We start from the raw sequence: 25,789 nt of genomic DNA on the forward strand, positions 1-25,789 counted from the left end.
CCGCGGACGCGTTGACTACAGAGGAAAACCGACGAGTTGCTCAAGCAAGACGATAGCCCTTTGTGTCGATGTCGAGGTAGCCGAGAGTTTGGGCCAGTGTAGCCATGCGAGGGACACCGTGGTCGATGTCGGGTCAGGGATGAAGATGTCGACGTAGCCGTTGTGGTGCCATTGGTGCAAGTAAGCATCGTGTAGTCAGGGACGCGGTGGTGCGTGATGTCTACTACGGAACCTTCTTCTTGTAGACTTGTGTTGGACCTCCAAGCGCAGAGTTTTGGAGGACGGTAGCAAATTTCCCTCAAGTGGATGACCTAAGGTTTATCAATCCATGGGAGGCGTGGGATGAAGATGGTCTCTCTCAAACAACCCTGCAACCAAATAACAAAGAGTCTCTTGTGTCCCCAACACACTCAATACAATGGTAAATTGTATAGGTGCACTAGTTCGGCGAAGAGATGGTGATACAAGTGTAATATGGATGCACTACTAGGGAAAAGCTTATACACAGATGCTTACTAGTAGCGCATGTTTATACCCCTCGCTACTGCTACTTACTAGTAGCGCAGGTTTAACCCCTCACTACTACTAAGTTGATAGTAGTAGCGCGGGGTTTTAACCCTCGCTACTACTAAAGGGTCTCTACCGTGCCCCCCCCCCTCCCGGGACATGCCATAGTAGTAGGGAGGGTTATAAACCTGCGCTACTACTAAGTTGATACAATGCAGATTTCTTCATTATTTCAAGTGGAGACAATCCCTAAATAAATCAGTTGCAACCCACAATTATATAAGAATGGAATACCGCCATTTTATAGACGAGCAAAGAACACAATCAATAAGAAAGTTTTTTTAAAGATGCATAAAAGAAGAAACTTATAAGAATATATGTACGATTAAATATGCCATGAAACATACATTTTTTTACATTACTACTAACAGATAATGCATTTCAAAATTTTGAAATAGAAGCCAACACTCTCTCTAGCCACACATACTATTAACTACGTCCTTTCTCATGCAAACCACCTGCGATTTTGGTTAGTGGCTGGTTAGCGGACTTACATGGGTTAAATATTGACCCCTCCTATTAGTTGCGTCCCTTCAATTTGAGACATAGTTTTGGCTAGATTTTGATATTTTTGAAATTTGAACATGGTATAGTTAGTAGATTATTGGTCAATTGGGTGATACCTCTCCCCTTAACAAGACTTCAAACCCTGAGTCCAACCTCATATCTGTTCCTTCAACTACTATTGGGTCATGTCACCGCATACGCTAATTACGTGCCCATCGGTCTATTTTTTGCAGGTTTAATCATTGGCTTATCAGTTTCTAGTGGCCCAACTATTCTAATTTTATTTCTTGCCTCAAACATAATAGTCCGCAAGCTTAAGCATCAAAAGGAACAAAAGTTGAGACAAAAGTTCTTCAATCAAAATCATGGACAATTGTTGCAAAAATTAGTATCTCATAGGTCAGATATTGCAGAGAGGATGATCATCCCTCTAAGGGAGCTAGAAAAGGCCACAAACAAGTTTCACCCAACTCGTAAGCTTGTGGTGGAGGGCATGGTACCGTATACAAAGGAATTTTATCAGACTTGCATGTTGTTGCAATCAAAAAGTCAAATATTGTGGTCAAGAGTGAGATTAACGAGTTTATAAATGAAGTTTCCATACTCTCACAGATCAATCATAGGAACATTGTAAAGCTTTTTGGATGTTGTCTTGAGACAGAAGTCCCCTTTTTGGCTTATGAGTTCATTTCCAATGGAACCCTATGTGATTATCTTCACAAGAAACCACTAAGATCGGTACCTTGGCGAGACATATTAAGGATTGCAGCAGAAATTGGCAAGGCCCTTTCTTACCTTCATTCGGGTATTTCTGTCCCTGTAATACACATAGATATAACGTCCACCAATATACTTCTTGATGATGCTTTGACAGCGAAGGTGTCTGACTTTGGAGCTTCAAGGTACATTCCTAAAGATAAAACAACAATTACAACGGTGGTGCAGGGAACATTGGGATATTTAGATCCTCTGTACGTTTATTGTGGCCGTCTAACAGAAAAAAGTGATGTTTATAGCTTTGGAGTTATTCTCGTTTAGTTGCTTACAAGGAAGATGCCAATTATATATAGATCCTCCACCGGTGATGGGCTAGTTGCACAATTTGTTGAACTACTTGCAGAAGGTAAATTGGTAGAAATACTAGATCCACAAGTAATTGAGGAGGGAGGTAGCCAAGTTGAAGTGGTAGCTTCTCTAGCTATGTCGTGCATAAAGCTAAGAGCAGAGGAGCGACCAACTATGATGTCGGTGGAGATGACACTAGGAGCACTTCAAGGACCCAAAGAGCATTTTCGGGTTCGGGATGCAACATATGAGGGGAGCTATTCGGCAATGAGGTATACATCACCTATAAGATGGACAAGCTTAGAGGACACGAGCAGGCAATATAGTCAAGAAGAAGAGTTTGTGTTGTCCGCAAGCTACCCTCGATAGTCTTACTTACAGTTTACGTGTGAAAGAGTTGGTATGTATAACATGCGTGTGTGTTGTGTATGTTCGAACATTGTGTGTGCTTCAATTTGTTGTTGCTTGAATGTTATGTTTCTAATCAAAGTATGTCAATTACATGGTTGATTGTTTCTTCATTGAACAACTACTTCCTTCATAATGTGGTCACTCACTACATATACTTATTTTTCTTCAAGCTGGGTTGCCCTAATCTCCATTAGTCACATAATAGAAATTCTGAAACAAAATTCAAGGTATATATAGCGCTCAAAATGTTGTTGATCAAAGATATAGTTAGCTAGTGCGGTTAATATTCTCTATTTCAAAATTCAAGGTGATTTTAAAAATAACTAGCAAAGTAGCCCCTTCCTGCACATCTGCGCGTACAACATATTTTTTCATAATTTTGAATCTTATATGGGAAATTAATATTTCGCAACTTTTAAGGGACGATTTCAGTGGACAATATCTACCAGAGAGCTCTAGAAATAGTTATTAATGATGTATGCTGAATATATTAATTTGAAATTTTTATTAGTTATATTATTTTATGCAAACAATATATTTATTCTCTTTTAAAACCTTATATACGATAATATTATTTAGAAATTCCTACGATACTCATATGCTACTTGAAAGCTTATAGTTTTTCTAAAAAGTGTACTTTAATCTTTTTGTGTGCATTTTTTTTTATAATGACAGAAGATCTAGAATAGTTGTTGTTTTACAGTGAATGGATAAAATATGGTGGGAGTTATTTTTACAAATAAGAATAATTAGGGTCAAATCTCAACTTTCAATCTTATGTGGGATATCTTTATTTCACAATTTTAAATGGGCATTTTTTGTGAAAACAAATGACAGCCGACCCCCTGGGTATGCCCATGTGAAGAATTCTGCCTAATACTACATGCATGTTGGTTGTACTCCCATGGTTGAACATCTGGTTCCAGCATGGCTCCCCATCAGCAACGGTTCGGCGCGTAGATGGTCACGACGAACAGTAGGTCCTAGTCGGCATTGGTCACCACCTGGTGCTCGACGCTCTTTTACCCGTCGTTAGTGAGCAGAGTCGTTGAGATTGACAACGAGCGTGCGAGCTGGGGTGAACGTGCACTCAGGCGCTAGCCCAGAGGACCTGCAGCCTCGCGCAGCCGGCGTCATGCTGGAGCACGGTGATCACGCTCCCGTCCAGTAAAAGAAGTTCATCCACACCGGCTGCACTGCGTCGCGGAACATCCCTGTGAGTGTGTCGAGAGCCATGCCACAGACTGCTGTCGGATGGACGCCTGCGTGACACGGAGCGCTAGCATGTTGCATCAGCCGAGCTTCTGCTCGTCGGCGAAGACAGTGGCCATAGCCCTGGATGTGTGCGGCACTATTGGGTACCTCTCTCTCCCCTTCATCGACAGCATGAAAAACTCCCTCGCCAGCCTCTCCGTCTCGTCCAGCAGCTCGCCCTCAATGCCGTGGTCTCAGTTTGCGTTTTGCAGTACAATAAGCTGGGCCACGACGTACACGCTGCTCTGGCCTGTCGCTCGCTGCATGCGATCGCTCGAAATCTCCCGTCAGTCGGCCATGTCCCGTCGCAGTGGAGTCGCCGTGCTCCGAAAACACATGCATGGCATGGCATGGTCCTTATCAAATATCAAGGAAGGCTCATGCATCATTGATCGGCATGATTAATTCAAGTACGCAGGACATTTACTGCTAAGGCCAACTCCGGCGCACGACCCCATCCGTCCGGCCCTATCCGCTTGGGGGCAAAACGGACAAACCCCAAGGCCCAGCGCACGACGGCCTGAACCCATCTTGTCCTTTTTGTGTCCGTTCGACCCTATTTCCAGACCAAACTTGAGATGGATTTCGATCGAAGCGGACCGCCGTTTGCGTCCTCACGTCTGTGCATGGCCCGCATGATAGCCACCTACCCCACCTTTTCTCCCCTTCCCCTCTCTTTCTCATCTGCAGGACACCGGAGCCGCGTCGCCTTCGCTCGTCTCACCGGAGCCGCACCGCCATGGCTGCCCTCATGTCGCCGTCCACCGTGTTGCCTCGCCGGAGCACACGCGTCGTCATAGCGTGCTCCAGCTCGATGAGAATGTCGCGTCTCCATGGCGATGACTCACGTAGGCGTGCTCCTCGCCCTCGCCATTGCAGTGCCTCGCATCGGCTACTGCTGCCGCGGCCCAGGGCAAGTGCGGCGGCAAGCGCGCGGCGACGCCTGTGGCGGCCTAGGATGGGCACGGTGGGTTCGTCGGTCAGCCAACGAGGCTGCGCATAAGTTTGCCAAAGTAGGTGTGGATGATGAGTTATGTAAGGTGTGGTGGGGATCTCCCTCTAAATTTGTTCTTTCTATAATCGCTGATGACATCCCCAGCTTCGCTGGTTAAATAAAATGCAGAAGCGTTGATCCTAAAAAAAGACTCGAGCGTGTCACTTCACGCACGGACTTGTTTTTTTTTCTAATCCTAATTAATTAATAATTATAAAACGAAACGAATGGCGATTCGAGTCAGAGTTGGTTTGCATTAATTTTCCGCCACATACGCAAACATTCGATTCTCCTCCCACAATCTTTCCTTCCTCTTCTATCTCTTTCTCTCTCAGATCAGATCAGGAAAATAATAATAATAAAAAGGAGGCCGCTTTCTTCTTCCTTAGATGAGTTCGCCAAATCCTTCTTCTTCCCCGATTCATTAATTCCGCCCATTGTTCCCGCCGACGCCGACCCTACTCCACTATTAGGTTTTCCTCACTAATGACCTCCAGTTTCGCCCCGAGGGAGTCGACCGTAGCCTGCGAGCCACCGCGGTCCGCCGGAAAAGGAGCTCCCCGAAGACACTTCTGTCGTCGATGCACAATCAAGCACAATGGCGCCGCACTTGCCCAGCGTCCTCCTCTGCTCTGCTCTCTTCATCCCCTGTTCCTATTCCAGGCTCCGTCCAAGGGAAGGGAGGCAACTGCATGAATGTCCTTCTTCGCCAACTCTGGCGATGCTTGCCGCCGTCGGTATTTCACAAGTTGCCGACGCCTCCACCGCTCCATTTTTCAATTTAATTGGCATCCGTCGCCCCAAAGCCTCGTCTCGTCTCGTCGCCGTCGCCCCAAGTCCTAAGTCGCACACGCATCCCGCACGCGGATGAATGACTATTTCTAGTATATATAAACATGAAAGAAGGCATGGTGGAGACAACAAGGGACCCGTGATACCGTGGATCGGTGAGGTGGCGCAAGCCAAACCATTCTTGGCTCGTCAAAAACATATACGCATGTAAACAACAACTCTCCAAAAACATATACGCATCATCCCACGAACATGTGAATGAAACAAACAAACAAACAAAAGACAAGTGTGGCAGCTTGATAATGGTGCCCGTCATGTGAGGCGACCACCAAGGGAGACATTACATTCGAATATTACTGTGCATGCAGAGGATCGCAGCAAAGACAATCTCGCCTCGAGCCACTCGAGTTTGCCTGTAGAACATACGTCGCCGTCTTGTTCCTGGGCGTCAAGGAGAATCATGGTGATATCCATGATTGCATCTCGTACAAACTGTCCTGGCAAAACAACAAATAACCACAACTTAGTTGGTTATCAAAGCGACAGAGTCATCAGATGATTTGCATGCATCAATGTTCAATACCAGGATTTCTAGACATTACTCACGTTGAAAGCATCATCTCATCTCATCGTCGCCGCCCAAGTCGCAAATACAAAATATTACAAAGATTATGCGGTTCTAGAAGGAACTACTCTCACAAGATTTATTTACCAGCATCAACGAATCAATATAAACTATCATCCCTGGGCTTCAGGGAGTGAATTGGTCTAGACACAAAAGGGAACACAGGCACCTCTAATCAAGATACCAACTATATCTATATTACCAAACAGAAAAACCCAATTCATGTACATCAGAAAAGAACATTCATGTCCAAAACAGCACCTCACATTATTGTGAGTTTGCGACAGGATGGTATGCCTTCGACATGTTTACACGAAGCAAGCAGTTATGCTATTACAAATTTACTATACATACTGGTTGAGGTTTTCGCTTACCTATGAAATATATTCTTTAAGCTTCAAACTGATGAATTCATCCGGTGCTCTCTTCACAAGCTCATAAATCATGAAATGGCCCTTCTGGACCATTAATCGTCTCCCCCCAGCAAGTACCTGGGTAAAGATACTAAATCAGAAACACACAAAAGTACCATTGAAATACATGGTATTCTGCAGCACAAACTGAAGGTTCAACCATCATTTGCTTCAATAATGGTTCAAGCACCTGTTTATTGTGAGCGAGAACAGGATGGATGCCATTGTTCTCATTTAAGCACAACCGTTAAAGTTGATTCCAAAAGGTCCTTTGGAACGTGATTGCTAAAATCAAGAGACATCAAACGATCATTCTGATGAGGGCATGTCATCTTGAGAGTTTTGAGCATTCTTTCTGAACATTGACCAAAATATGCTTCTCCGTGCCTGCAAGCACCGACTAAACATAAGAAACTCATCTACCAGCACACCAAAACAATGAGCAGGAGAAGGGCAGTAAGGCATGCCACAAACGAAGAGGACAGCAAGATGGGTTACTTACCTATTCATGTAGTTCTAGATGAGCATGTATCCCAGGTTCTCAACGACACTGGCAAAGAGCTCATCATAGGCCCATTCTCCTCGCCTTGGCCGAGTTTAGCTGTGCCATAATATATGGGTGATGATAGGGGACGCCCTCGGGTTGAGAATGCTCATCTACCCATTTACTCCGTTATCCAACAAAATACACCATCAAAATCAAATATCACTCAGCCAAGCAAGCAAAATTAAATCGAGTACCCACATGATTCAAGCCATCAAACATATCTTGAGCTTTGTCATCCCCTAGGTACACAGTACTAATCAATCTAACTCTCTAGATTATGTTTATTCTAGATGTTCAACATAAAAGAAAGAAACAGTAGACTTCGTAAAAGAAACAAAATCCTATAAAGATTCTAGGCCAGCATAACTCTCTAGTTAAATAAAATTCACCCTCTTTGTATTGAGGGAATCGTTCAAGCCACTTTGTTAGGAAGACCGATCCATAAAATGGGTACTGATATGAAACCAAAAAAAGGGAGTTGTATGACTAGAAACTAACAATGTACTACAATATGCGTGTAAGTAGCAATTCAACGATCCAATTCATCAAAAACAAAATACTGCTGAACACAAGTAGTCGACATTGTGCACTCAGCCAATGGTGAAGGTGAGCATTAGATAGAAAAATGTTGAAGGTACTTGTTTTGCACAAGTGTGGTTGGACTTTGCATCCACCAGTTGGTCAAATTTCTTGGTCAATTGCAAGAAGGAATGATTTGTGCCAAGAAAGTAGAGCTTCCGGTTTATCAACCAACCGATCAGCTTTCAGTAATCTAGTGAAACACGGGGCAGACTCAGCCTTGAGTTATGTAGCTTTCAATTCTTTAGAAGGAAAAAAGAAGATAATTTCCATGAATGAATACAACATAGCTAAACCTCGGTTTAGAATACAGAAAACAGACATGGGAAAGCTCTTTTGAGTACTCAATTGCAATGATGGTGCATATGGGCCAAGGCAAAGCATGTCGCTTATGCCAAATGTGGTGGTCCATGACCAAGCCTCTTGTTACTTGTAGTAGTACAAACACTTGTAGGGAAGGGATTCAACGTAGGCCCAAAGAAATTAGAGCTTACCACCTATGCCGGGGAGGAAGAATAATAGAGGCCACCTTGGTGAGCATCCTCACCAGATCGGAGGGGCTTTTCATTTCACCAGATGGTAGCAAAGAGCACACAACCTGCGGTGTTGCTGCAAGAAAAAAGCATCATGTAATCAGTGAATGCAATGAGTTGTTAAAGTACCCTTCAACAAACATGCAAGCCAGCAAACATGAAAAGGTACTAGACTTCAATACATGAGACCAGTTCTTCTATACTGAATACAGGCACCAGTACCATAATTGTCTATCCGGGATTATTCAAGCCAAGAAAAAGGAAACCTATATAGCTACGAGTACACTTCGGACCAATCAAACAAATCCTCATCTAGCATTTAATCTGCTATACAACAATGATACCACTAATCAAATCTCACCCAACCAAGCAAGCAAAATTAATCGAGTTTGAAGTTATTCAAGCCATCAAGCAAATCTTCAGCTTGCCATCTCCTTTGTACACAGTACCAACCAATTGACTGTACAGATTATGTTTACTCTAGCTGTACAACATAAAAGAGACAATAGACTGCATAAATAAAAGAAACAAAATCCCATAAAGATTCCATGAACCAGCATAACTACCTCCAGTTAACTAAAATTCAGTTATCATCATGCTCAAAATATCAACAGAGTTTTTTGAATATGAATAAGCAACACAAACAGGTGAATCAAGGAACAAGATATTTGCAACTGCAAAATATTAAGAAACTGTTTAGATACATATCTTCAAAACCAAGCTGGAGTTCAAGGTATGGTGCACTCTCAGAAGTTTAGCAAGAGAAAATGGTTACTGATATGAAACAAAAAAAAGGGTTCTAAGACTAGAACTAAAGTTGTACTCCAAAATAGGTGTAAGAAGCATGTCAAGTATCCAATTCGTCAAAAATAAAATACTAGTAAACAGAGACACTGTTGAAGGTGAGCATCCGATAGTAAAAGGTAGGTAGTCAAATTTTATGGCCAATTGCAAGGAAATCAATCAGCTTTGAGTACTCTGGTGGAAATAAGGAGCAGACTCGGCCTTGAGTTGTCTAGGTTTCAGTTCCTTTATTTAGGGACTAGCTTTCAATCCTTTATTAAAAGAAAGAAGAAGACAGTTTCCATGAATCAATACAAGACAGTTGAACCTCAGTTTATAATACATGAAACAAACATGGGAAGGCTCTTTCAGAACTCAATTGAAATGATGATACATATGGGCAAAAAAAAGCAGTTGACTTATCATAGATGTTGTGATCCATGACAAAGCCTCTTGTTACTTGTAGCAATACAAGCGCTCGTAGGAGGGCTTGTTTGTTCAGCACTAAAACCCTAGAAAACGAGATGCAAAAATGTAAGCCTATATGGCACAGTAGCCAGCGCAAAATTCAACGCTCTAAAACCCTAGAAATCGAGATGAGCAACGGTCATGGACACAATCAGCACACACACACACACACACACACACACACACAGAGAGAGAGAGTGAGAGAGAGAGAGAGATTGTGCAAACCACCTCATGGTTCAAGGTGCAGACGTCTTGTATACATGACAGAATCAAACTTCCCGAGGGCTATAGGGAATATATTTCTTCTCCGTCCTCACCATCAAGTCAGGCCCGCCTGGGCAGAGATAGAAAGCAAATAAAATAGTGGCCAAAGAACTAGTCCAGATTTCCATGTACATACAATCTGGATTTGATCGAGACTTATAGAATGATAAAATAGTTGGATGTTTCAGAGCCAGGATGACCATCCGCCCTTGATTAGGCAGACTAAATATTGCTAACACACTTTTTTATCTATACATACACGACAGCGTTACACCAAGAAAAAGTAGGGATCCTACCAAAGCTATAACATGGAGTAGTACCAAACCTTGTACATATTTCTTTACAGAGAGAGTAGCATGCAGTGCAAAAAGTACAGAAAGTGGAATGCGCAATCGTCTAGGCACAACAGAATCTTGCATAGGCGGACAACGTAGTAGCAGCCACATACAGGAGTACGCAGTCATCTAGATGATTTTGAAGTTGAAGCAAAGTATGTTGTATTGCCTCATCTAGATGATTTTGTGCCATGTGTGATATGTTATAGACTTCTAAGCTCCTCCCTGTGTAGTTCTTGCTTATTGTAACAGGAACACCAAAACTGTTTACATCGACACTAAATCAATGCTGAAGCACAAGGCTACTATCCCACGGTAAACAGAATGATGTTATTGTATTAGGGGATTGGGTTTGCACAGAACACACAAAGACTGCCTAGTAGTCATGGTTTGGTTAATTGGAAGTTAGCATGAAAGCAATGTGTCAGTCACAGTGAAACAAGCTCTGATTGGTTGAGATAAAATGGATTTATTGACAGTACGACAATCAGCCATGAGCACATGGCTCGTTGAGGGCATAAAAACAAATAAAGTTTATAGCTTTAATTGTTTCAATACTTATTCATCAAAAAGATCCAAGCTTTAAGGTACTAAAAAAAGATATGTATATGGTCTTTATTCATTTCATCAACCACAGCTCGATTGTCGTGGGCACATAGAGCATGAGGGAGAGCAAAGGAGAGGTGAAACCAGCAGCTTACCTATGCGGGAACCAAAGAGGAAGCAGCCACTGGAGGGGCAGAACAGGAGGCGTCGGAGTGATCAGAGGAGCAAGCAGAGCTGCTTCAATAGCCATCTTCGTGTGCTTGCTTGCACGAACCGAATCCGCCGAATAAAAGGACAGAGAGGTCTTCGGGTTTGCAATTGAGGCGCAAAGAATCATAGTTATATTCAGGAGATCAAAGAAGCAGGGTAATACTCTTAAGTTCTCTGGTCGAAAACACAAACCCGAGCAGGAATCTCAAACGCGCAAATAAGTCAAGAAGCTCAAACAAAATAGAATCAGATTCGAAACGTATGGAAGAGATCATGGTAAAGAGTCTCATCAATTTAACAGCTACATCAGTTATGAAATGGCTCAGATTTTTCTACCAGGATAACACAATTTTTCTCAAAATGCTTCAGATTTTGTATAACAATCTTTTCAGTCATGAATTTTCAGAAGCAGAGCTGGCATGTTTTTGAAAGTGTTTAGCCATGGTCAAATCAGAACACATAAATCTAAAAGAAGACCATTGAATCTCACGGCAACCAAACTGGAATAACAGAAATGCAAAACGACCATATATATCCATCAGTGCAGCACTAGTTCAGCCCATGTGCTTTTTGATTATCAAAATTTCTCAATCTCATCACCGCAGCACTAGTTCATTCATGTGTTTTCCAATTATCTAAATTGCAGGAGATGAGAAGAATAATTTAGAAGCAAATGAATGACACCATAGGACTGATGACACTTAAATAAATAAATAAACTAAGCAATCAACATCACCACAATAGTTACATTTTATTCTATTGCATGAGAAGAAAGAAAATCACCCGAATGAAATTAAAACTGTAATTGTGTGTGGCTTAGCCGCAGATATTATGCAGCAAGTTGAGCAGAGAAGAATGAGAAGTCTGCTCCTAGAAGAACAGTGCCCGGTGGCAACTCGGGAAAAAAACAGGGCAAGTAATTTGCTTGACAAGTAGACAAGTATGTTTACCAATAATGCTCAAGCAGAGAGAGCCCTTTCATAAAACTAGAAGATACTAGATTAGGGCCCTCATGTAGCCAGAGGGAAACTAACTATCCAGCAGGAATCACTACAGCATCATCTACCGATCCAATTGAGGCCAAATACGAAACAAATATTTTTCAAGGTTCACAATGCACTTTTTTTCTAGGTTTGCAACAAAAGAATGAATGAAAGAAAGAAAACAACATTCTAAGCCTCACTAACTTGGAAGGCATAATTCTCCCAGTCAGCCATTGTTAATTAATTCCCACCAAGCACAAGATAATTGTGGTGGCTGGAAGAACAACACCACTACATACAGCATGACGACTACAATCCCTCACGGCTCAATGGACGCACCATCTAAGGGCAGAGAGAAAGAACGGGGGCTCATGCAGCCGGACACTGAGGTACCGACGGTCTCTGGTTTCATATACATGTAAATGGACTGATATATTAAAGTGTGAAGAGCTTCCCAGTATTACAAATGTCTGGTGCATCAAGAAACCTCCAAACAGAGTGCCCATACAGGTTTTGCATATAAAATAAAGTTAAATATTCTATATGGAGTTTGTTCCACTTAAAAGGTTGTGTGTCAAGTTGTTTTACCCAAAAAGAAGTATGAAATAGAAAGTCTACAGCTATCAGGAGTTCATTTTGAAAATTAGAGGTTCAACTCAAGTTCTAAAAACGCAGTGGGGCCCAAGTAAATCCTTCAGACAGACACAAATAGTCAGGAATCCATTCATATAAATGATGCCATTCTGTCCTTTAGACCATCCATTCATCAAAATACAATAAGGGCAACTAGCTTAAGTTTAGTATCAATCACAGTTCATGACAATTTTTTCTGCGGCAAATGGAAATTTGATTCCGATTGATTCATGGAAAATCAAAGAAAAAGACATATTTTTTTAAATGCAAATTGTTCTGTTGAAGCATCAACAGTTCAAGCAACATATGACTGGACAATCCTTTCTACCACAAACGGACAATCAATCCTTGTTGTCTTATGGTGAACGCAAAGGAAAAGGCATATTTTTGAATTATCAAATGTTCAACTTCAGCACCAACAATCCAAGTAACCTATGGACAGAAGGTATACAGAAAAATGGTCGTCAGGGAAATATTACCTCCAAGAACTGTGCAAAGATTAGTCAAGAAGTGTGGAAATTACACCGGCGCTCCATGAAGGCGAGCTGTAAAAGGAATGGATGCCAAATTATGCCAAGAAAATGTTGTACATGAGTCAACAGGTGCAAAACAACAAAATAGAGCCAGCATAGCATTATCTTGCCAGATACAGATAATTTAAATAGGTACTTTAACAGGCAAAATGTTATAAAAACATGACATGAAGAGCTTATATCTGAACACTCTCAGTACTTCTGAAATGCTATATCATAGGGAACATCTTGATAATTGGCCTTTTGCGAAATTCATCAAACTAACAAAAAAAGAGTAAAAATTTCCATAAAGAATACAACACAGCTAAACCTCGGTTTATGATACAGAAAACAAACATGGAAAAGAGACAAGTCACCTTGGTTGATGGTGGTGGTGTTCACCTTGAATCCCTGCAACAACAGATTCTTCTTGACCGACCATCTTCACACAATTAGTAAGACCAATAGCCAGCACTAGTATACATACTAGTCCATCTGCTACAGGGAAAAAAAGAATGGTTGGTTGTAGGTAACTTGTGTGTTACAGTATATTTGATAGTAAACTTGAAGCAGCCGACGTCGCCGGAAAAAATGCAAATAATCTAGATGAGGGAATTAGCAGTGTAAATCATAATAAACACATCACTCAGATGTGCTCCTACTACTTCACCTGTCAAAACTTGAGAATGCTATTAACACACACATATGAAGCAATCGTCATTGACAGGCAACAAAGTAGGCAAGCTCAGGTTTCTTTGTTCCTGAGAAAACTGCTCCTAAGAGAGAGAACATGCACTCCGCACCTAAAATAGGTATAAATGAACAGGCATACATGTACTGCTTGCTACATGAGTGACATCCCTATATTTTGCTTCATGCTTTCAATCACAGCACAACACATATAAGAAAACATAATCCAAACAGGGAAACCACTACACAACCAACATCAGTTCTTAATTCTTATAACCAATTGGCATTTCACAATAAAGTGATAATAGTCCAGAACTGAATAAAACGGATATCATTTTGTGTAGTAACTAGAAAAATTTGCTAGTACGAGAGAGACACTCATTTAGAGCAGGGAAGCAAGCTAATGACAGAGGACTCATCTTGTGCAGGGCGTCATCATGGTCGAGGTGGTCGGACTCGACGGTGTCCTCCTCGTCAGCTTGGGCATGCGGTCCCAGTCGTCGATGAAGTGTGCCTGCTGCTGCTCCAAATCAAACAAACAAAATAGTTTAGTGCACCAAGAATGGTTGGCTATATGTAACTTGCGAGTTAACTTGAAGCAATCGTCATCGCAGGAAACAAAAGCAAATAATCTAGGTGAGGTAATTAACAGTGCAGATCACAATAGCCACATCTATCACATGTGCTCCTACTGCTTCACTTGTCAAGACTTCAGATTATTATTCACACACACACAGGCATATGCCTGCCGTTGACAAGTAACAAAATAAGAAAATGGAGGCTTCTTTGTTCCTCTAAGAACACAAGACAAGACAAAATTATGCTATAGCTACAGTGAGCGCAAGCCACATTGGTAAGTACTACTACCATAAAGAAAAAGAGTCTGACATTATCTCTGAAAGGTACACTACATTTCGTATTTTTGAATTACTTATACTTGGTAGAAACAAGCATGGACTCAAACCATTATGTACAAATGCACCTCATTATTTTTATTATGAAACCCACACTACTAAAAGATCAAAAACAGTACTCCCTCTGATCCATATTAATTGACTTTGTACTAAATCAGCGTCAATTATTATGGACCCGAGGGAGTAGCATAATATTGATCACACAGCTACTGAACCTGTGACAAACCGCTTATTTATGCAACAAAAATAACTGAAGTAGCATGGCATTAATGCACCTGATTTCAGAATTTAACAGACTACTGCTTATGATAACTCAACATAGAGAAAGAAAACTAATGCACCAGTTTCCGGTGATAACTCAACTCTTATGAGCACTCTACTTTATGAACATATTTGAAGACTTTGGAAAGATTCACAAATCAAACAAACTATATGACACATGTATGGTTGTACCTAGCTAGTTAACTAGTTCAACACCCGTCCTCCTCGACAGGCATGGTGATCACACAAACTTGCATACAAAACAAGTTAAGGCAGCAAAAACAACATGTCCATCAATCAGGCCCTGGCCGCAAACAACCCACACAACCTCAACATCACATTCAGTGGCCAAACCAAAACGACAAAGCTCAGATGTGGAAAATTTGGCTTGTAACCTAAGCACGACGACCTACATAGCAAAGGCCATGCCCACAATGGTAACCGAGTCGTTTTACTAGGTAAGAGCAACCATTAGCTAGCAGTTAGCACATGATTTACCGAGAGTCATCAAAGCCAAACCCAAAACATATGCAACCATGGCAGCATGCGACGAGTGAACTGAAACCAACAGGGGGGAGTGAGACGTGTCACCTTGGTTGATGGTGATGATGTTGACCTTGAACCCCCATGCAGCAACAACTTCTCCTTGGCCGGCCCTCTTCACAAGCGGTAAGACAATAGCCAGCACTAGTATACATACTAGCTTAGTCCATCTGCTACAAGGAAAAGAAAAAAGAATGGTTGGCTGTAGGTAACTTGCAAGTTACAGTATTTTCTATATTACACTTGAAGTAACCACCGTCGCCGGCAAAATGCAGATCTCAATAGACACAACTATATCATGTGATCCTACTGCTTCATTTGTCAAAACTTGAGACTAATATTAACAAACACATATGGACCAATGGTCATTGAGAAGTAACAAATTAAGCAAGCTCAGGTTTCATTGTCCCTGAGAAAACTGCTCCAAAGAGAGAAGAACATGCACTGTTAAATTACCTAATAAATGAACAGACATACATGTACTGCTTGCTACAGGAGCATCATTTCTACATTTTGTTTTATGTTTTCACACAACACAACACGGAAAACAAGGAAAATGAATCCAAACAGGGAAACCACTACACAACCAACATCAGTTTTTATAAACAATTGACATTCAATATCAAAGTGATACTCGTACATAACTGGATACAATGGATGTCATTTTTGTGCAAAGTCCACGAATGCCATCGATATATCATCCACTATAGCAACAAGAAAATTCTGCAGAATGGTCCTGGACGCAATCAGCAGAGAGAGAGAGAGAGATTTTGCAAACCACCTACGTCTTGGATCACTACTCTAGTGATCTAAACGGTCAGAGGGAGTACTTTAGTTACTCTCAATTGCTCAAACAGAACAACAGCCGCTCCATACCAACAACGACTAACAAGAGAGGCAAACTTAAACCTTGATGAAGCCATGCTTGTTGCTCCTACCCCAGGTCTTCTCAAACTTCCTTCCCTTGATGTACAGCTTGGTGTTGTTGCGAGGCACGCTAGGAGCCTTGCCAAAGTGCCTTACCGCCTCACAGGCATTCTTGGATCAACTCAAGAGGATCTGCAAATGCACACATTTGCAAATAAGAGTCCATTCACAACACTACTGGAAGGACTACTAACACAAATAACTGAAGTGTGTTCCTGGAATTAAATTTAGAGGTACACCTCAACTGCACACCGCTGCCGCCGCATTCTTGCATGAAAAAAAACCCAACTGAGAGCAAGAGCAGCTCAGACAAACACATCATCAAACAGTGGAGACCCATCATCAATTCTAACAAAAAGTAACGAGAAAAGGGCAAATGCCTTAACGTAACCCAACTATAGCAATGGTAACAATAAACTTCCAATCAAAAAAGCTTATGTGGAAACAAGGATCATTCTAGGAGTGGAAATAAGCAACATTGCACAGTGTCAACCATTAAAATCCAAGCCCAAAAGAATGCACCAGTTCATCCCTTAATCTCTGAGGTAAGGGGGGGGATAAAGAAGTATCATAAGATTCAATATCTATTCTTTTCAGCATGAGAGAATTCTACTTCAGACATGTGTAGCATAGTTCCTATGTCTCAGCAAGTACTACCTATACAGTGCTCAAACAAAACAATAGTCGCTCCACACCAACAACGACTAAGAGATAGGCTGACTTAAATCTTGAAGCCACGGCTGTTCCTCCTTACCACGAGCCTTCTCAAACTTCCTTTCCTTGGAGTGGCGTAAGGTTTGGTGTGGCTGTGCGACACACCAGGATCCTTACCAAAATGACTCACATGCATTCTTGGGTCCCCTTGAGAGGATCTGCAGATGCACACATTTACAAATATAAGAGTCCATTCCCAAGACAACTCGAAGGACTACTAACACAAATAGCTGAATTATATTTCTAGAATTAGATTTAAAAGTGCACTTCAACTGCAACCACTGCATAGTAGTAACGGGAAATCATGTTCTGAAACTAGTGTGCTCGGATTAACGCTTAGCCCATATCACAAATGACTCACAAAGGGAAGTTTTCGGGATTACAATACAATAATGGTGATATGTCAGGATTAAGCACTCATTATCATAGAACCACTCAGTTGAATGTTATTACATACTAGAACTGCAGAATCATTCATCTTGTTGTTATCTTCAACACCCATGAACAGACATAATAATTTGGGTTATAATATAAGATGAGAGAATATTAATTCGGCATGGTTAGTTAGTTTAAAGGATAATAAAATAAAGAATTGTGAGTTCTTAAATAAGGTGCCTATCAGACCTACCAAGTGACATTCACGACTTGCACATTCCTGTGTGTGTTCCTTTTTCTTCACTGGTCATCTATTGACAAAGAACATGTTATAAAACATGAGCAATAGAAGATTTGTGTATTCTCATTCCGGTTCTGCTACCATATCTATGTATCAGGCTAGATTAACAGGTAAACAGCTAGCAGGGCTCCCGCTTTTTTCCTGGGTGCAACAGCTGATTTGTCCTTTGTAAACATATAATTGAGTTACTTGAATTTTTGTTTTTGAGAAACTTTGAGTTACTTGAATTTATTTTACTGACAACGGATAAATACTACTATGACCATGAAGAAGTGCAGTTTAGAGCTCAATCTCAAAGTTTTCAAGAAAAATAATGGAGAGAGCAATGTTTGAAGAACAGGAAGACTGCGGTCTAGTTGTTTTGGGTGATAGCAGTCAGGTAGCTCTACAGTCTAGTTACATCACACAACACACCAAATATATCTCTTATCGTTGACACAAAACACGCGCGGTCGTTGTACAAACTGATTCATGTATGACCAAAAATCACAGCAAAATGAATCATCTTGGAACCAACAATTGTTCTTTGTGTAGTGTTGCACAGTAATGAAGTTTACCATGGCGCAATGGCAATATTTTACAAGGAGATCAAGGTCGCTTCACTAACAGGCATCCAAAAGGGCAACTCCTTAAAACCTAAAAGCAGATCAGACTGCACTACATAATACTAACTACATAGTGTGGTGGCCAAGGCTCAGCTGCGCATGCGGAGGCGTACAGGGATTCTAGTAGTGAATCTAGGTAGTACTGCCTCACTGAAAACAACACACAAAGCACGCATTGTAACACTAAATCATCACAATTGTATATTCACGAATCCCAGTTGTTGTCTTAACCAGCCAATAACAAACACATTGAAACTTCACCAGGTGAAAATACATAACAGAAATTCTTACTAAGAGTTATCAAGACTACAAACACATACATATACAATGCTGCAGGATTAAGCGTCATTATCACAAAAAACAGAGTGTGTTCTCAGGATAACACAAATACACATTATGCTTTCTCAGGATTAAGCACTTATTATCATAGAATAACTCTGCTTGGACGTTATTACATACTAGAACTGCAGAATCATTCATCTTGTTGTGATCTTCAACACTCATGAATAGACACAATGATTTGGATTAGATATAAGATGTGAGAAAATTTAACAACAAATATTAATTTCGGTAGGTTTAGTTAGTTTAAAAGATATTAAAATAAAGTATTCTGAGATACGAAATCAGTGCCTATTAGACCTACCAAGTGACATTCATGACTTGCACATTCCTGTGTGTATTTTTCTCCTTCACTGGTCATCTAATGACAAAGTACGTGTTTTGACAACACGAGCAATAAAATATTTGTGTACGCTCATTCCGGTTCTGCTACCGTATCTATGTATCATGCTATATGAGAGGTAAACAGCTAGCGGGGCTCCCGTTCTTATCCTGGATTGCAACGACTGATTTGTCCTTTGTCAACATATAATTGAGTTACTTAATTTTTTTTACAGACAAACGATTAATACTACCATGACCATGCAGAAGTGCAGTTTAGAGCTCAATCTCAAAGTCTAAGAGAAAATAAAACAGAGAGCAATTTTTTAAGAACAGGGTCTAGTTAAGTTGGGTGATAGCACTGAGGTCTACAGTCTAGTTACATGAGAAAAGACACGCCAAATTTATCATTCATCATTGACAGAAAACAAGTGCAATCATCGTAAAAACTGATCCCTATATGATCCAATTCACAGCAAAATGAATTGTCTTGGAACCACAAATTGTTCTTCGTGTACTGTTGGACAGTAGTAATTAAGTATACCACAGCTTGATGGTTGTGGGCACACAAATCATGAGAAAAGGAGTGGAGAAGCTGAGTAGCTTACCTATGCCGTAGTAAAAGAAGAAGCGGCCATCCGAGGCGCAGGGGGAGCCACAAGGGGGAGCGTGCTTCTGTGTGAGCTGGGCCACAAAACGGAGCTCCCTCTTCTTATCCAGCTCTTCAACACGCCCTTGAGCACGCTTGTGAAGTACCTCCAGTGGGTGGTGAAGATCAAGGTGTGAGTCCACTGAGAGTATCAAAGTTTGAATTAGAAATGTTAGTTGCTGATTAGACAAGAGGCCATGCATTGCAAGCAGTAAATATGTTAACGGGTTGAAAAGAAAACTACTTCCTGCAATTTCAAAGGACATGATAAACATAAACATAGAGAGAGAAGCCATGCAACTTATTATCCTATACAAAAGCCGGAGGAGCTCAGTTCTGAAGTATTTCTCCTATACCTTAATATTCTACTCCCTCCATCCCATAATATAAGAACGTTTTGCAAGATGTTTCAGCTTGCAAAACGATGTTGCATTATGGGACGGAGGGAGTAGTACAGTTGCTTAAAGCTGCACAGTTGATGTTTCGATGTGAGATTCACTGAGATTGAACAATGGATATTATCGCTAAACAAGAGCATCACATTGATCTTTTCCAGACAATCAATCCCGCAATTGATTCAATAATAATCAGGAAGTAGGTGGTGCTCAAAACATAAGTATCTATAGATGCAAAATTGATCAATTAGCTTGATTGGGAAGTGTCCTGAACCTAAGGATTCCACCAAACAAGAGAAACGCCAATAGGCTAGAGCTCATTTTACAAAAGTAAGTGTAAACCTTGAGCTTATTCCTTCAACCTATGTAGAAGGTTAAGACCCTCAATATAACACGAGAGAATCAGAACACTAGCAGTTATAGTTCATGTTGGAGGTCTGCCTAGACTCTGAAACTTATGAAGGAAAAAAAGAAATGAACTTCAGTTGACATATATCATTCAGAATGTAGAAGATTTCACCTTGCGAAACATGAAACGACAATGGAAAGGGAATGCCAGCTGCAAAACATAACATCATTCACACGATAAAAATGTTATCAAACTAGCTGTGGTGTGAGAGGGAACTAGCAGAGTGAGGCAACATTGAACATCCTGCAGCAGCAATCGAAGCACTCAATATTTCTGCACTGTACTAGTACTACTATGGCATGCAGTGTACTAGTAAAAACGTATTGCAAATCACATATGACATGGGTGGAGGCAGAGCTAGACTCACCTAACCTATGGTCTCTGTCGGTCGTCGTGGAGGTTGACGCCATGGGTGCGTTGAGGATGGTCCTCGATCTTGTGCTCCTAGGCAGAAGTGGTCGATGCGTTTGCTCCTGCCCAGATTACTTACATACACCGGTGCACGGATTTCAGAATCGAAACCAAATCAGAGATGCAAGAGAGGGAGAGGGAGAGGGAGAGAGCTTACCTGAAGGAGGAGGCTTTGCTGCAGACGAGGAGTAGGACGGGGTCATGCGCGACTTGAGCTCGCGCGGCGAGAGCCACCGACGCCGGTGAAGGCGAGCAGGGGCGACGACGGAAAGGACGGGCGAGTTGAGCAAGGTGGCCTCCGGCAACATATTGCAGGGAGGGAGCCGACCTCCGTCCTTGACGACGGCGCTGGCGGATCTGGGAGGGAGCGCCGCTGACCTGGTCGCTCGCTCCATCTCCCCCTCGCCTTCGCTTCTCTTCTCTTCTCTTCTCCTCGGATAAGGGGAGAGGAGGGGAGGGGCGGCGGCGATGCAGGAGAGAGCGGCGGCGGCGGTGATGTGGTGGACGCGGAGAGGTCGGGGGAGAAATGTGGGTGGGTGGGTGAGTGGGGAGATGATTCCGGTGGTCGCTGGCTCCCTCTCATTGGTCAATCCAGACGTGCCACGGATCCATGTCCGTCTTCACTAAGATCTCAACCGTTTATCCACATCCGACGGAACACAGACGGCCCGCTGTTTGAGGAGAGAATGGGAGCAATAAATGAGCCGGGTAGGGAGGTGGGAGTTGGTTGAGGGAGCTGAAGGGACCAACGGTGTAGATGCGCGCGTAGGGTGGCGAGGACGTTGGCTTCTAGCTAGGTCGTCCAAGGTGTTCGAGGATGAGCCTGTTGGCCTCCACCATGCTGAAAACGAGGCCAAAATCGTTCGAGTCGGTTGAGAGGACGAAGCTGGACATGCATGTCTCCGAGCCTGATCCAATCGATGAGCGTCCTACTTAGGCGTCCGTTCGTCAAACAGGGGCCGCGGCCCTTCGACGCTAAGTTGCTGGACTTCATCCGTCCTATTGCCGTTGTCGTCCAAGGCTAGCTAGGTTGCTCGAGTAGTTAAATAATGTCCATCGCAAAAAAAAAAATTAGATCGACAGATAGTGTTATAGCAATAACTCTCCTACTCAAGGTCCCGCCCATATCCTACATGGCACATCACATGAATGGTTAACAAAAGTCAATGCCAGTCAACACAAGTTAAGGAAGTCAACAACACTCCAAGCAAGCTCTCATGGTTCCAAGCAAGCCACTCGTCAACTAAAGCCGAAGTAAGGCTTCATGGTCCATGATGCGAGTATTTGGGCGGGTGGCTTTCAAGCGACGCATATCAGGCGGAAAACACATGGTGCGAGAAATTTGGTGGGAAACGTTCAGGCGGGAAACACACGGTGGCAAAACATATCAAGAGGTAGTACGTACGAGTGCATGCACGCATGGCTTCAATTTTCCATGTCGATCAAACGAAACCAACATATGCTTTGTTTTTCCAGAACAATGGATGCATGCATGTCGATTATCAACCTAATACACTAAGACAGGGGCACAAGCTTGCACGCATGCCCCTTCTCCCCGCCCGCCAGCCCGGCTGCACTTCCGTACACGCCACCCCCTCCCCCGCCTGAGCCGGTGAGGTGGGCCGCACTCAGTGCGGTCTCTTAGACTAGCCACAGTGGGAGTAACTTCGGTAGTAACATCGAATCCAACTCAGCAAATTTGCTTATGTGGCAATGAGTTAATGAGGAGAGATTTAGTACTAGTAACTTAGCTAGTTGCTATAACATCACACGTCCCAATGCAATATGAATCTATAACCTAATAAATGAAGCTTTGTATGTTACCACACTTATGTTACTAGTGTATGTTACTATGCATTGTGGCTAGTCTTAGTTTTCATTCTGAGTCCCTCCATCATTGCGCGTGGGTTGTCGCCCCCTCATGTAGCCCCGTCTCCTTCTCTCATACACCTAGGACCTCGCTGCCAACCGTATGGCAGAGGAGAGAGGCGGTACAACAAATCTGTTGGTCGGTTCGCTTTATCTCAAATCCGACACTCGGTTTTGTAGCTTAGGAACCACACAACTTGCTTGTAGCTTAGGAACTCAAATTCCTCATTGTGACGTCTTTGTTAATTCTGGGAAGAATTAATAATACTAGTGATCATTGGAATAGTTTTTAGTTGCTTTTTCAGTAGGATAACAAAAATGTTATTTCGGGGAAAAGGAGTATACATACCTCAACAAGTTGTGTGATCATGGAATCCTAGGGGCTCTATCATTTCCAACTCATTTCACAATGAAGGCCACGTCGTTCTCTCTCTCTCTCTCTCCCAACCCAAATGGATGTACTCGGTGATACATGGGAGAAACTCTAGGAGATTCCTTAAAACTCGAGCCTTTATAATGGTTTTGAAGGGGCCTTTAGAAAGAAAGGAAACTCTAGAGCAACTTGGCAAAGTCATATTCCCTAAAACTGCAACCACTATCATTCTAGTGCTCGAGACTGGTAGATGTACTGGGCTATCTAGCGCATGAGGTGCGCCATCGACACGTCGACCTTTCCATTTTTGCAAAGTCACGCATGATCACACTTTCCAGTTCTGGATTTTGTCCCTTTTGACATGTTTCAAAAATCCATGCGTACACTTCAAAAAATGCTTGTGGCAACTTAACAAAAATTCAGTTGGAAATGTCAAACTCTCGGGATATTTTTTTGGGAGTACTTTTTAGACTTTCAAACTTTAAGAATGTTGAAAAATCTGAAACCTCAACTTTCAACAGTTTGAACTCTTAAACTTTCAGTTTTTTAGAACTTCACGGGAGGTGAGGGCCAAGACGCCTCCACCCTGCACTGGCCGTAGCATCAACTTCCTTCCTCTCATTCGCTGGCGTCAGCTTGGGGATTGTAGATCGTGGGAATCAAGTAGCGAACGCAGCGGGGGACGACCGGGAGTAGTAAGCCGCTAGCTATGATTACCATCCAAATTCGAATCAACTTATACGAGTATATACTTCCTCCGTACGAAAAAACTTGTCATCAAAATTGACAAAAATAGATGTATTTAAAACTAAAATACATCTAGATACATCCCCTTTTATCCATTTTGATGACAAGTATTTCCGGACGGAGGGAGTAGTTAGCACTAACGGGCAAGTAGCAAAACGCACATATATATACACGAATCTCGCGACAAACATACGGCTTCTGATCCTATATACAATACAGTATTCCCTCTGTTTCTCTTTAGTTTGCATATAAGTTTTGGTCAAAGTCAAACTTTGTAAAGTTTGACTAACTTTATAGCAAAAAAATATCAACATCTATTATTCTAAAGTTATATGTTATGAAAATGAATTCATCATGCATATAATAATATTGATTTTATAGTGCGAATGTTGATATATTTTCCTACAAAACTAGTCAAACTTTAAAAAGAAACCGAGGAAGTACAAAATAGACTTTTTAATACAGTAGAAGAATAGAAATCCCGTATCTCTCTCTCGGGCGCGTGTGCATGTGTGTGCTACTGTAGCTGTAGGTTTGATTAGATTATTAGATTTGGAGATGGATCGCTGTTGTACGATACGATTCATCAGAGGGCCGCCGGGGAGGAGATGGTGCCACGGAGGAGCCATTAGTTCATGCCGCCGTCCGGACGCGGGAAAGACGTACGGGCACACCGACAATTCCTTAGCCAGGCTCGATCTGCAGGTTGGTTTACATCGATCGCGATTCTCGCCGCCGATGGAGCACATGCATCATATGCATGCATGGACGTGCACGGCGGGGATGTACGGTCCCCCGACCGGAGGGAGAGGTTGGGAGATCTTGCGCGCGGTGGCTTTTGGGGTACGTGCTCCGTTCACCGAACTCGGAGGTCGAGTCGAACGAACGACGGAGGAGCACCAGAGGCGTCCGACGGTGGCAACCAAATCGCCATGGCCGGAACTGGGGAACCTCCGCAGCGGGTGGATTTGTGAGTCGAGAACTCTGAGAGTTTGACCCCGTCGAGGAGTGAGTAGACCGTGGCCGTGGTCGATTACCGGGCAGCTTCATGTCATGTCGGCGCGCGGAATGGGAGAAAAGGTTGCTGCTTTGCTCGGAATTCGAACCGGCCACAGTCGACGGCAGACGTGGTGGTCCGGGAGGGTGCGGAACGGCGGGGAGGGAGGTCCGGCTGGAGGTGGAGCCGCCGATGGCATGTAGATTCCTTCCGAATGAGGAGGAGGAGGAGGAGATGGGGCCACGGCCACGGCGGACCCATGCCGGAGGCAGGGAAGACCACCAACGATTCCTTGGCTGTTGGTTGAATGAAATTAATAATCAGGGTGGCGACGATCCATATGGCGCCGTTTTGGTCGCCGATCACATCACAGTAGCGTGCACTAGGTGCGCGAGGCTGGCACCATCGCCGGCGTAGACGTGTGCAGTTGGGAGAACGATTGTCGCCGCCGTACGTCTTGGGCGCCGATGGAGCACATGCACATGCATGCATGGACGTGCACGGCCACGGCGTGGTATGTACGGCCCCCGGAGGGAGAGGTTGGGATGGGAGCTCTGGCGGTGACTTTTGGGGTACGGGCTCCGTCGACCGAAATCACCATGGCCGGAACCGGGGAAGGTAGCTACTAGCTAGGCTCCCTCCGCGGTAGGTGGATTTCTGAAAGGTCGGGCAACGGCGACGGTCAAGCTTCACGTGGGAGACGGCGACGCGCAGAATGGGAGAAAGGTTGCTGCCTGGCTCAGGCTCGGAATTCGAGCCTGAATCGACGGCGGCCGTGTTGGTCGGTCGATTGGGTGGTGGTCCGGGACCGTGAGGCTTGAGGACTCGCGCGCGGATGGCAGCGTGAGGCTACGGCAGGCGATTGAGGTCTCCTCGCCGTCGCCGGCGCCGGCGTGGGAAGTAGGAGAGGTTGGTGTCGTGGGGAAAA

At 43.0% G+C, this 25,789-nt stretch overlaps 1 pseudogene; it reads left to right on the forward strand.

The window, feature by feature from the left end:
* The first annotated feature begins 68 nt into the window (after positions 1-68).
* Positions 69-2,508, forward strand: LOC119309051 (annotated as a pseudogene).
* The last annotated feature ends 23,281 nt before the right edge of the window (positions 2,509-25,789 follow it).

This window comes from Triticum dicoccoides, chromosome 5B (genome assembly GCF_002162155.2).
Source record: "Triticum dicoccoides isolate Atlit2015 ecotype Zavitan chromosome 5B, WEW_v2.0, whole genome shotgun sequence".
Lineage (NCBI taxonomy): Eukaryota > Viridiplantae > Streptophyta > Magnoliopsida > Poales > Poaceae > Triticum > Triticum dicoccoides.